At 43.1% G+C, this 14,016-nt stretch overlaps 1 pseudogene; it reads right to left on the reverse strand.

Moving 5' to 3' along the window:
* Positions 1-416: 416 nt before the first annotated feature.
* On the reverse strand, positions 417-934 carry LOC121289365 (annotated as a pseudogene).
* Between the last annotated feature and the right edge of the window lie 13,082 nt (positions 935-14,016).

Consider the following 14,016-nt stretch of genomic DNA (forward strand, 5'->3'; position numbering starts at 1 on the left):
TGAGGGACGCATCACTAAACTGGGGGGCTGCAGTCTTCTTGCCTTTCAGGACCTTGTCTTCTTTGCAGCAGTCCTGGGCTGGAAGCACTGAAATATGTGCGTACGGCTGCACTTTAAATATGGCGCCCGGCGTGAGGAAACGAGGAGGTGATGGCTTGGTGGGCAAATGAGAACCCATCTGCCATCGAAACTGCGTGTTTCTTGGGAATACATAATTAATGAGGTGGCATTGGAACGATACGTCGTGAAAAGCTGCCATTGTGGCCAACGGGTAAAACGTCCTTTTTCACTCCTGCTACCAAACCTATCGAAATCTGGGACGATTCTGCCCAGTGTCTTTAGATTTAACATTCAAAAAAATTTCTCCCTAATATTATTTTGATGCATGAATGTAACATACTCGTGGAAGGAATGGATTACATATTAGGATTTGTATATTCCAAATCATGCCTTTTTTCACTAGTGTTATCCCAGTTGATATAGAACCTTGTAACTCAGATAGATTTGATGCCAAAATCTTTCACTGAGGCTTGGAAAAATCTAGTTTCACAGTAGGATTTTCATGCAGTTCTAGACTTTTGTATTCATTATTTATACAACATCCAACCCAGATAAATCCTTGACCTCAGTAAGTGTAGGTTATTAAAACATCAGCTGCTCTAACTGCATCTGCATCTGGGATAAGGGAAGGATTTTCTACAACAGCCGGAAACACAAATGTGTCTGCCGGCAAAAATGGGTCCCACAAGGAGAGAACCCAAGACGCACATTCTTGGTCAATTTCTTCACTTTTGGCTGAGCCCATATAAATGATTTTCCATTCCAAATCCATGGGCAGATCTTCAGTGCACACGAAAGTCTTGAATTGAAAAAGCTTGAAAAACAGTGGCACATTATCACCCACCACCACATTGTCCATCTGCACCTTAGACATGGCTCCTACATGTGCCTATTTATTTATTTAAAACTCCATATTAGGCCCTTGTGTGATGATTTAAAAACAGAAACTGAGGTCACGGCTATGCTTCAAAAAGTGTGATGTGTCCCAAGACTTGGCTTTCCAGCTCTGCCCATGATAGTGGATGTATTGTTGGATTGAAATTACTGACAGAAATATATAGTAAACTGCTAATTTGAGATTTTATGGGAATTTTAAAGCAAGTCTTCAAATGGAGGTCCTAGCACAGGCACCCAAAGAAATGAGCTGGACATTGGAAAGAGGCAATAACTAAGACCTCAACATTTTAATGAAGTTGACCTATAAACCCTCTTCGATGAAGTTAAACAAAGGAGAGAAAAGCTATTAGCTGTTCATGGGAGAAAGCTGCATAAACATTCCTGGAATTTCATGCAGAGTGAGATAGCAGGAGCACTGAGCAACCCCCTCACTCCCAATGCTGGAAATAGTTTAATGGCCTGGCAAAAGCAGGTGGCAAAGCACACTAACACATTCCCATTCTTCCTTAGACACAAAGCTTTTCACCCTTTAAAATTAACATAATCAATTTTTACATTGCACTATGGCTAAGAGCTTCTCTAACTCAGGATATTACATTATATGTGTTGCCATCTCCCATAATCACAGTTACCTGCTAGTGGAACCTTAAAACCAATTTCTCCATTTTAACATCGTGATACCAGAAAATATGCTCCATCAGAGGGGGTCATCCTCAGCAAATTCAGAATGCTGAGGAAAAGGCCACACAGGAGTCCCTAGAGCAACATTGTGCCAGATGTTTCTCGGCATTAACTCCCTGATATCACCTTCTGCATCACTTACTTTCTCACTCCCACGCAGTAGTGCTAACATTGTCACCCTGGATGAACTAGTGTAAGTGAGGATATGGCACTGGATGATTCACAGACTATGAAGGGGCTGGAAAACTGGGTAATGATGTGGCACCTCAAGCAACATCACACCTAAATGCAGGCTCTAAGGTCAATCCCCAAGGACATGCACCAACTAATAGCTATGATTCTAGAATCTATAGCCTCTTTCATAGTGACATCTTGGAAACATTTTCATCATTCCATACATCAATGGGACTTATGTGGCTTCATTAGAATCTGTGGCAACATCCCCCCTGCAGAAGTGTCCCAGGACCAGTGATTTTACCCAAGCAACAGTTACCCAGGTGGCAACAGGGAGCAGATTAGACAGCACCCTTCATTCTAGTTTTCAGACACTGGGGACCAAAATCCAGGCAGGGATCTCAGATATGATTCCTGCTGTTGGACCACCTGCTTGGAGATCAGTGGCTTCCTGGGCAGGAGCTCCAGTAATGCAGCCAGCAGTCACTATAAAGCTGTTATGAGAAGACAGGGCCATCTTAGTCTCAGTGCTCAGCCATGTGTATCGCAAAAAATAGCCAATCACTTCTTGCAATTGCAACCCTCAGATTGAACAAGAGAAAGAAGAACTTTTATAACTTCCACCAAAAGCAGGGTGTGCGAAAAGAATAGGGTAGTTTATATACAATTTTAATCCATTTGGGATGATAACATTGAGCAGGGCACTGCAAGTTATTGAAGAGACCCCCTGGATTTAACGTGGCAACAAAAGCACTCCTTTAGGATTTTGATGGTTCTCTACATACACACTGTGGCTGAGCCATATTTCCCATTGTAACACTTCCACCTGCTGTTTTTGCACATCTTCAACATCATCAACATCATCATCCATTAGAGGCAGGAGCTTGGACTGTCTGAGTGATAGACAACAGTAGGGCACTGGCACACACTTTCTCCCTGAGAAGGGTCAGCTGTTTTATGCTCCATGCAAACCATTGTCACTCCCTGAGGCAGTGTCTCGGCAATCCTTGGAGGACTGATTGCTGGACTACCATGACATCTTGCAACTCCTTTTGAACACTGGTTTCCACAGCTGTGTTGGCAGCAGTCTGATTTTGCATGGCAGCAAGCTAAGCTTACATGACTTCAGTCCATCATCTGCAGCATGTGAGTAGTGGCTAACTTGTGGATCCACCCGTTATGCAGCTTTTGATGGCTGATGTCTCAGCTTCCACTCCAACAAGTAAATGTTGGGTGGCTTCCGCTTGTGCTGCAATGCAAACTGAAACATCAACCATCAAAAGCTGCATAGTGGATAAGTCTGAAAGTTGGCCACCACTTCCATGCTGCAGAAGATGGGTTCCAAGCTCTGCCCTCTTGCAATGAAGCTGCCATAAGCCCCACTGATGTATGGAATGTTGAAAATGTTTCCAAGATGTTGCTCTGAATGAGGCTATAGATGGACTCCAAACAAAGCCCTCTGCCAAGTTGGTGCTGGACTCCTCCAGGTTCCTTGACATTGACTGCTGGCTTTCTGGCAGGTTTTCCAATGCACCAAGCATTCCATTGTGCATACGCATCAGCCTTTTTCTGTAGACCATGTTACTGAAGTCGCCAACTGAGTTTCTGCAGCAGAACTGGTGTGCAACTTCACCCTCTGGGGAGCTGGCAGCTGCACTAACCTTCTCCCCAGCTCTGTCTGAAGACCACTCTTGCCTGTTGCCTCATCATATGGAGACCCCTTCTCTGAACAATCCTCTAAAGTACTTACAGTGTCTGTATCTGAGCTGGTAGCTGCAAGTGTGAGAATAAGTGACATGTTTCTTCTTCACCATTGTCTTCCCTCGCTTCAGCCTCCTTCTCTTCCATTCTGCTTAGCCAGGTTGCTGTTCTTTGTTATCTGAAAGAAGAAAAGGCACAAGAGTAGTATTGTGGTGGGGGGAAGGAGAAAAAATAAGAGATGCATGCTGATACCAACTGCAACTGGTAAATCAGAGAGGATTGTGGATGAGGGGAAAGTGGATGTGAGATGGAGGATAAACATACTTTATCTTCAATGCTTTCAGCACCACAGCTGGCCACAGCCTCAGTCACAACCATTTTATTAATGGGGAGCACGGTCTCCTCCATAGGAAAGGGGCATGCAACTGTGGCTGTCCCCCACTGGCTAGGTGATATGCCTCCAGTTGTGTGTTATCCTGAAATTATCAAGAATGAGGAAAGTGTGCCAATGAGTGTACTGCATTGTGTTTGGGTGATGTAGCTGTCATAGTTGAATAGCTGACAGTGCATGCAAGCTATGAAATGTGGGTGAGTCTTGCAACAGTGCTAAGTGTGTGAGGGTGAGGTGAAACACTTAATATTTTGTATGACTGATGATTGATACAGATTGTTGGTAGCTGAGTGAAGGGGGTGAATTGAGCAACCTCTATGGGTGATGGTTCATTTCAAGGGATGTGCTACTTGAAGATGCACTCACTGACCCTGACTGCATTGTGAGGTTACTGAACTTCTTACAGCACTGCATGAGCAACAGGGTGGAATTTGCTTGCTGTCTGCATTGGATGGAATGGGCACTGGTTAGTCACACAATATGATTCTCCTTCCTGTTTTTGGGGGCTATCCAATTTTGCCTGTGATAAAATGGAGTGCTCTGTACTTTTAAAAGAATGTATTTAGTTGACCATGTGACTGTATTGACCAATCGCTACACAGCATGGGCTTCTTGGGTATCTGTAAGTCTAGAGCTGGAGGTGATTGAAGAAGCACATATGGTGTTAGTGTTCTGTTCTTAGCTCCAATTAACTAATAGTATTTGTTCAGTTACTCGGTCTCTCTGCCTATATTGTTTCAAGCACCAACTAATATGTTAATATCAAAGGTACAGCTAGCACGCACCGGACAAAACAAACCTGATAACCATAAACATAAAACTGGCAATGAGGATAAACCAGAGCAGTTGATGCCAATCAAGAAAGCTGCTGTAAGCCACCTACGTTACTTTGCCACTACCTTGAAAGCTGTTTGAAAGCGCAGTCTTCTTAATCATCGAGTATGCCACAGGTTGGGCACCATGAATCATTCGACCCCATTTCCAATGACTGGTCTCATTATGTCGAACGCCTAGTGTTCTTCTTTACTGCAAACGACATCACGGGGGAGGGCAAGAACAGGGCGAGTCTTTTGTCCACATGTGGGAGCAAGACGTATGGGCTGATCCGCAGTCTCACATCACCTAACAGCCCTGATAAAAAGACGTTGGACGAGTTAGTAACCATTGTAAAAAACCACGTGAAGCCAAAGCCCTCAGTCACTGTGCAGCATTTTAAATTCAATTCGAGGAATAGGCTTCCAGGAGAGACAATCGCTGGCTATGTAGCTGCTTTAAAGGAATTAATGGAATATTATGAGTTAGAACGTCAATTAATGACATGTTGAGAGACCTATTCATATGTGGAATCAGGGACGATGCTATTCAAAAGCAATTGCTATCTGAAACTAATCTAAACTTCAGTAAGGCATTAGAATTGGCAACAACCATGGAGAGCGCTGTTAGAGACTCAGAGGCAATAAATGATACACAAAATGGCGCCGTCCATCTTGTAGGGCTGGTAACAAAAGGTACAAAACCGTCAGACTCCACAGAATAACGGGGAATGTCCACCATGTACAGACTATTGAAGAACAACAGTACTACAGTGAAACCCACAACGTTAATGAGAGAAATGCATCCAGGCAGCCTGCAAGCAATCAACAGTTCAAAAATATCAAATAAAAGCAAAAACTTTTGTTTCAGAAATATCAAATATCGAGTGGTTTTTTCTGCCACTCGAATGGTCACATAATGCGACACTGTCAAGATAGGTTGAGACAGCATTTTAAAAACAAAGGTAGAAATCACAAACTCTGTCTTGTTGAGGAACCTGAGGAAGCAGAATCTGACATCTATTCATTATACAACCTGAAAGTGGGTAGAACTGAGCCAATCCAGGTAGTCATTAGAGTCAATGAACAACCCGTCAAGATGTAGGTCGATATTGGGGCATTAATGTCCGTCATAGGAGAACATACGTTCAGACACTTGAATAAAGGAGTCTAGCCTTTAAGTTTGGAAGAATCAGGCACTAAATTAAAAACATATACGGGTGAAGAAATAAGAGTAAAAGGGATATGTCAAGTCCTGATGCAGTATGGGGATCAGTCTGCAAATTTACCCCTTATAATAGTAGCTGGGGCAGGCCCCAGTTTAATTGGCTGCAACTGGCTCAGAAAGATTAATTTGCAATGGGCTGAGATTTTTGAAATTAGAATGAGAGACTTACAGGAATTGTTACAAAAGTATGCCTCCATTTTCAGTGACAAGTTAGGAAGGATTCAAGCCAAAATCCATGTAGACCCTAACGCAACCCCCAGATTTATCAGAGTCAGATTAGTCCCTACTGGTCTATGAGACAAGGTCAAGACTGAGATAAACAGGCTGGAAAAGTTGGGTATCTTACAACTGGTACAATTTTCTAAGTAGGCGGCAGCTACAGTAACCGTACTGAAGCCAGACCAAGGTGTTTGCTTATGCAGTGACTGTAAGTTAACTGAAAACAGAGTGGCCAAACTTGACAGACACCCGATACCAAAGATTGACAAATTTTGTTCGAAATTGGCATGGGGTATCACATATTCAAAACTCGACATGAGCTTTGCCTACCAGCAAGTAGAGTTGGAAGAAGGCTCTAGAGAATTCATGACCATCAATACACATCGAGGATTGTATCAATGTACTCGACTACCCTTTAGGGTCTCCTCGGCATGTACTATTTTCTAGCGTACCATGGAAAACCTGCCTCAGAGACTGCCCCAGAGACTGCTTATCTAGATGATGTCTTAGTCACTGGACGAACTGATGAAGAACAGTCAGCTAATTTGGAGGAGGTGCTGTAATGCTTCTCACAAGCGGGGGTGTGCTTAAAGCGAGAAAAATGTGTTTTCCAAGTCAAAGAGGTAGTAAACTTGGGCTGTAAGGTCGATGTGCAGGGACTGCATCCTGTGGAAGAAAAGGTCAACGTATTCATGAGGCACCTGCACTGCGAAACACTACAGAACTAAAGGCCTTCTTGGGCATAATAAAATACAATGGGCAATTTCTCCCAAATCTATCAACTGTACTGGCTCTGCTATACATTGCTTAAGAAAAACCATAAATGGATTTGGCAAGCTCCGCACCAGGATACGTTTCTGAAGGTAAAGCAATTAAGGTTATCAGCCCTAATGGTCCACTTTGACCCCAAAAAAATTGATTTTAACTTGTGATGCATCACCTTATGGAGTAGCAGCTGTACTTTCACATGGCAGATGGCTCCGAATGACCTATCTATACATCTCGCACGTTCAGTGTTGCAGAGCAATGATATTCTCAAATTGAGAAGGAGGGTTTGTCAGTTGTGTTTGGTGTTCGGAAATTCCATCAATACCTCCACATCCAGAGATGGGCACTGATATTAGCTACTTACGAACACACTTTTATTCACCAGTCGGGAAGCCAGATCACACATGCTGATGTGCTGAGCTGCCTCCCCTGCCAGATAACAACGTGAAGGTCTCGATTCCCCAGGAACTTGTGTTAGTAGTAAATATTTGGATTTCTCCTCTGTCCAGGCCAAACAAATCCGTGAGTGGACAAGCCAAAATCCACTTTTATCTCACACCTGGGAACAGGTCTTTAATGGATGGTCAGACAAGCCAATGTTGGATGACATGAAACCCTAATTCAATCACAGATATGAACTCACCTATTAGGATGGCATATTACTCTGGGGAGCAAGGGTTATCGTGTCCCGGAGAGGGCGAAGGCCATTACTGGCCGAATTACATAGTGTTCATCCTGGCATTAGTAGGATGAAGATGCTCATGTGCAGCTACTTGTGGTGGCCAGGGAAGGACGCGGACATCAAAACCCTAGTCAAAGTTGACTTCAATGCCAGTAGGTACAAAAGCTACCCCCCTTAGTTCCATTGGGAATGGCTGGGGGGCCATGGGTGCACCTCCACCTTGACTACGTGGGGCCCTTTTTGGGCATGATGTTCCTTTTACTAATAGACACCCATTCCAAGTGGATGGATGTCTGTGAAGCTCGGTCACCCATGTCTGCTGCCTCCATAGACCGTTTGTGACAGAGTTTTGCAGCACACGGGTTACCAGAAGTGCCTGTGTCAGACAACGGGACTGCATTTACCAGCGGGAAGTTCCACAGGTTTACAACCCTCAATGGTATGACTCATATCAGAACCTCTCCTTACCACCCCACCTCTAATGGTTTGGCTGAGCAGGCGGTCCAAACTTTTAAATTCAGGATGAAAAAGCTGGATTGGGATTCCATCAGCACCAGATTGTCACAGCTCCTGTTCACATGCTGGACAAGGTCACATATGACCACTGGTATTATCTCCACTGAATTAATAGTGAAGACACATTTCCACACTCCTCTAACTCTTATCAGGCTGAATTTAGGGGGTAGAAGCCAAGAAGCTCAGAAGGTTAGACATGGTGGCCATAATCATGAAAGAAATTTCACAGTGGGAGACACAGTTCTCATGAAGAACTTTGGAGACGGGCCCAATTGGCTTTTAGGTGAAGTGAGCGCCCATGACCTCTCTCCTAACATGTGTTTGTTAATGGCCAAATAATTAGACAACACATGGATTACCTCCGGAGAAGAGAGACAATCCCACAGGAAGGAATGCCATCATCATTTACGTTTGAGTCTGCATCGCATGTGGAAGAAATGTCACATGACTTGGAAGTATCCGCGGAGCCTATTGGACCCGAGAGGGTCGAAAACACAAACTTGCCCAATTCCACCGAAGAGCCTGGTGGACAGTTGACCCCTGAGAAAGGGGTCTCAGGAAAACTAGCTGAGGCCGTTGAGCTAAGACGCTCAACATGCCCGAGGAAGCCTCCTGAGAGACTTGACTTGTAAATAGTTATTCATGTAAATAATTGTGACGCTTATCAATTGTAGTTTCAAGCAAAGGGGGAGGGGTGTGGTAAAGTGGAGTGCTATGTACTTTTAAGAGAATGTAGTTAGTTGACTATGTGACTGTATTGACCAATCGCTACACAGCGCAGGCTTCTTGGGTAACTGTAAGTCTAGAGCTGGAGGTGATTGAAGAAGCACACATTGTGTTAGTGTTCTGTTCTTAGTTCCAATAAACTACGAGTGCTTGTTCAGTTAACCAGCCTCCCTGCCTATATTGTTTCAAGCACCAACTCATGTTTTAATATCAAGGGCGCAGCTAGCATCCACCAGACAAAGCGAACCTGGTAACCAAAAGTAAAACCCTCTCATGATTTTCTGTCAAATCTCCTCTTAGACTTTTATGTTCTAATGAGAACACGTCCAGCTTCTTCACTCTATCCAGGTAACTGTAATCGTTTATCCCTGGAAGCATTTTTGTAAATCTCTTTTGGACCCTCCCCAAACCCTTCACGCTCTTACTAAGAGTTAGTGATTCTGTTTAAGGAATTTCCTAATATTGGTTGTAAAATTACCTTTTACTAGTTTGGAATTGTCTCCTTATCCTAGTTACAATTTAAAAATCACATTCAGATTAATTTTTCCATGCTGTTTACTATCTTACATTAATTTATAGGACCACCTCTCAGGTGTCACCTTTGAAAAGTCCACATCTCTTCAGTCATTCATTTAACTCAGTCCACTGCCATTAAGGATCAATCTCTTCTCTGCACTGCCTCTAACATTTGAATGCCTCGTAAACTATTTACAGCACTGAAGGAGTAGTTTGACAATTATTCTTTCAATTATTTACTTCAACATCATGTTCCCTCCTATGCACAGTTATTTACAATTCTCCATATTAAATTCCACCTGCCATTGTAGGCACAATGCTTGTAATGGGTGTTGGACCTCCCAATGACTGAGCTGGATTTCACCATCTTCATCATATGATGCTTTCATCTTGTAATGGTTAATGGTGTCACAACTATTTGAAAGAGCAGACAAAGTGAACAGATGACTGCTGAGGAACCAGCACTACCCTTTGGTACCTTAATGATTAATACTACAACAACCCCACACCTCATGCAACAAATGAGCCGAGAGCATACAAGTCATATATAGTGAGTTGTAAGAAAATCTGCTGGTTCTTTAGGAGAAAAGAAGCCCACTCTTTTGGCAACCATCAAATTTGAGGTGCAGCTTCAGAGATAGGGTTTAACAGGTCCTTTCAGGTGCAGTTCGAGCAAGTGCTTTGCAAACAGCGTTTTAGAAGTAGCTGAGTGCTTGGGGCATGCTTAATTCAGGTGCCTCCTTCTTTGAAGGCACCAACTAGTTTTGCCTACATTTTCCCTCTTCCTCGGTCTGGAGACCTTTTTTCTCATTTGTCCTGTGATTGATACACAGAAGAAATAGAATTCAGATGATTGGCCACCACTGGCCACAACTGCAGCACAACAACTATGTTGGGGAAAAGGTGTTGTTTGTTGCCCTCAAACTGGACAATTTCCTGAGCACTGTCTCCTCCAGCAGAATGTTTAGACTTTCTTCAATAAAGGGGCTGACCTGTGGCATCTTTCTCCTTCCCTGGTAAGCAATCAAGATGCACCTAATGCGATGCAGACACTCATCACTGATATTTAAATAACATGATCTCTCCCACTCATCCTGGATACTCCAGCAGGGTAGAGGTTCCCAGCACCTGTTCTGCTGCATTTCTGCCAGTGGAGTAGGGTGGAAATTGAAGGCCAGTTGTTGTAACAGGCATTCTTCTTTTTTGAGAGATTGAGAGTGAATTCCTTTCACCTTCAAGAGTCGAGTGTTGTAAACAACATTTGATACGGATTGTTAATCAGTTTTCATGAGGGAGGCACCTAAAGTACTTCAATGAAATGAGAAAACTTTTATAGGCCTCACTGTCTTTCTGCTTCGTTAAGTAGAGTACATAGCTATTCTACTGATTTTACTTCAGCCTTAGAGGACCTGACAGGTAAATGAGATGTTGTCAATCCTCCTAGTGTGCAACTAAATTAGGTAATAAAAGAGAAACATGAAAGCAGGATCCAAATAATATATCTTTTGGAAACATAAAAAGCTAAAAGATTTTGTAAATTTACAAGAAATATATGAAATATTGTTTATGAGTCTAAGATTAATAGGTTTGTAGAAGTACAGTAATAAAAATTACAAGGTATGATATTTGAGAAGTGATGCCAACATTTGAAGAACGTTATCTGTGCATGTGTTTAAATGCTGATACCTCTCCGAATACTAAAGGTAAAAGTTATCACACAGTAAAGACAATTTTTGGCTTGACATTCTCACATGCTTACAAGCATCAGAAAAAAAGATTTAAATAAAGCATGATAGAATTCCAACTGATAATGCAGTGTTGTTTAGCAGTACACTTACTGTTCTTAGTCCTCAAAAAAGGAGTAAGAAGGATGACTGAAGAGTAAGGGTTAGCTAGCTTAGGCTACGTTAAATGTCATTAAATATGCATTTATACAAAATAATAAACCTATGGATGATTATCAAAAACTGAGGACCTGAAATCTTGATTTGTCATTGGGTGTGAGACTTCTGTCCAACATGATGTCATAGTGTTGACTTGCTTACTTAAACTTAGTCCCTTTGGCTCCATATGAGACAATTGGCAAGAGGACTCCACCACCAGCACCGTCCATCCCAATCTCTTTTGCTCCAGCCCAGGTGGTGTCCCGCTGTTGGAGTTCTTCCTTAAATTAACTTCACTAGGTTGTCTTTGGTCAGTCCTGTCTTATTCTGCCTGGTACTATCCACTCCACTGCCAATCTGGCGGGCGTATCCTGCCAGTCTCAGTCATTTCCCCATCATGATATCCTTCAGGTGCCTCTGACCAGTCCTCTGCAGCTCTTCTTCTGATTTTGCCTATACAAATGATGCCCAGGATCTTCTGTAAGGAGCGCTGGTGAAAGACGTCCAAATTACCTGACAACTTTGCTGTTATTTTCCATGTCTCACTGGCATAGATTGCAGTTGATACTACTATGGACATGTAGAGTTATAGTTTCATGGCTGTGTTGATGATGTTGGATGCCTAGACTGTGTGGAGCTGCTGGAAGACTGATGCTGCTTTGCCGATTCTTGTGTGGACATCAATCACCCTACATCACCATCCCTGGAGATGTCACTTCCTTGGTAGGGCAGTGGTTGATGTCCTCAATATTCTATTGCCCGATTTTGTGTGGAAACTGCCTCACACAGGAAATCAACGTTCCAATCATAGCTGTTTTGAAGACTAGGCCCCTGAGATCTAGATGTATATTTACCTTAGCCAATTGTTTCTCTGCCGTCTGTAGGTAAATGGCACTCTCTCTCTTTTCCACTTTTATGGCTTCAATCTCATTGCTACTCAGTCCTTCATCCACAGAATCACTAAATATTTGGATGGGTGGAATCTTCCTGGGCCCACAAAAGCTGGTTTGGAGGTGGGACTGAAAGCAAAATGTGAAAGTTGGCAATCGGTTGTTGCCCCACATGTTTCCACCTCTGGGCGGATTGGCACGTGTGGTCAATGTGGTAACATCTAGCCACCTGGCAGCACTGGGTAGACAAGTAAGGTCAATTAGGTGTGATGTAAGTAGCATACAGAGAGTGCCAAGAGATCTTGTGAGCAGCGCACACCCTCCCCTGTCCATCCCCATGCATATGAGAGAAAGTGACCTCACAGCGGAGGTCAGGACCTTGTTAGTTTTGAAGTTGTTGAAGAGCTCATTGTTAGCAAATGACAAGGCTGCTGTCTGCCAATGTTGCAGCCTTAGCACTGAATGAAGAGATTGTAGAGATGGATGTCTCTAATGGCCTTGCATCCATTACAGGGTGACCATAGGGACAAAGGGCAGTTGGGATTGGAGGAGTTGGAGTGGGGAGGGTTGGGGTTGGGATAGAGGGGTTCGGGGTGGGGGAGTTAGGTGAGTTGGGGTGGGGTTGGTGTGCTGGTGGGTTGGAAGAGGGGTGCAGTATAGTCTCACTCTGGTGGCTGCTGGCATTGATTGGAGTGGGCCGAGATCTCCTATGCTCCCACTTTGGGAACCCGCCCACCATCCTTAATTAGACGGTGAACACAAAGGTGGCCTCTTAATGGGTTACCTCCCAGAAGATTCCCTGTGTACCCCTGAATATAGTCCTGACTTCTGAAGGTATTCTATGAGCCGAAGATTCTGCCTGATGTTTCTGTGCTGGTGTGCAGGTAAGATGTGAAAGTAAAGCTTTACCTCAGTTACCATTGTGAGATTATTGAACCTCTTACTGCACTGTGTATCAGTTCTTGGGATGATGGATATTGTATAAACTATATCTAATAGATTCTTGAACCCATGAGTTCATGATATATTGACAAGTACTTGGTGATATTGGGTTACAAGTAACTGATATACATCCTTATATTCATAAGTAGAAGGTCCATCAGGGAAACATAATCCGTACCTTTCACACCAGTTTACAGCACTGGAAATCAACTTATATTACAAATCTTTCATATTTATACAGATTAGTGAACATGTATAACCAAAATGAGTTTTATTAGTTCCACCTTTGTAACTTCCTCTTAACTGCTGTCGCAGTCTAACCTTTTCTGTACCAGATGATCCCAGTTTTTTATCTCAAGACCTATTTAGCTGTTTCATTACATGGCCTTCATGGTCATTTAGTTGTACTTTTCCATTATCCTTAAACTAGTTTTTCATATTTTCAAGGTATTTATTCATTTCCTATCAAACTCCTAACAGTGGATTTTGCGCTGACTACCTCTTTCACCTCCCTCCAGACAGCCTGCACTACTCTCTTATAAGGGTTCCTGCTCAGAGTGCCTAAGAGTCTTGATCTTCTGTCCCTGACTTCTGCCAACAGGACATGCAAGGTTGCATTTGAAAATCAGGAGTCCCTTTCAGCTGTTGAACCTCATACTTACTGAAAAGTGATGTTGCTCTTTAACTGGTTGCAGACATTCAGCCTGTTAAAGTCTACATCAGAATTGGATTTCCCTCCTTCCCAAATCTATCAGGAGCAGTATTGATGCTTCAGAAAACCCTAAATAGTACATGAGAGCCTCGACAGGCAATTGTAATGGGTTAATAGTCAATTCACATTGGTGGGGTCGCATTTTGGCTCTGCTGAGACATTTTCACTGGTTGAGGTACAATGTATAAAGGTAACTCATGGAGGAGTTTGAAGTGAAA

Source organism: Carcharodon carcharias, chromosome 16, assembly GCF_017639515.1.
Source record: "Carcharodon carcharias isolate sCarCar2 chromosome 16, sCarCar2.pri, whole genome shotgun sequence".
Taxonomy (NCBI): domain Eukaryota; kingdom Metazoa; phylum Chordata; class Chondrichthyes; order Lamniformes; family Lamnidae; genus Carcharodon; species Carcharodon carcharias.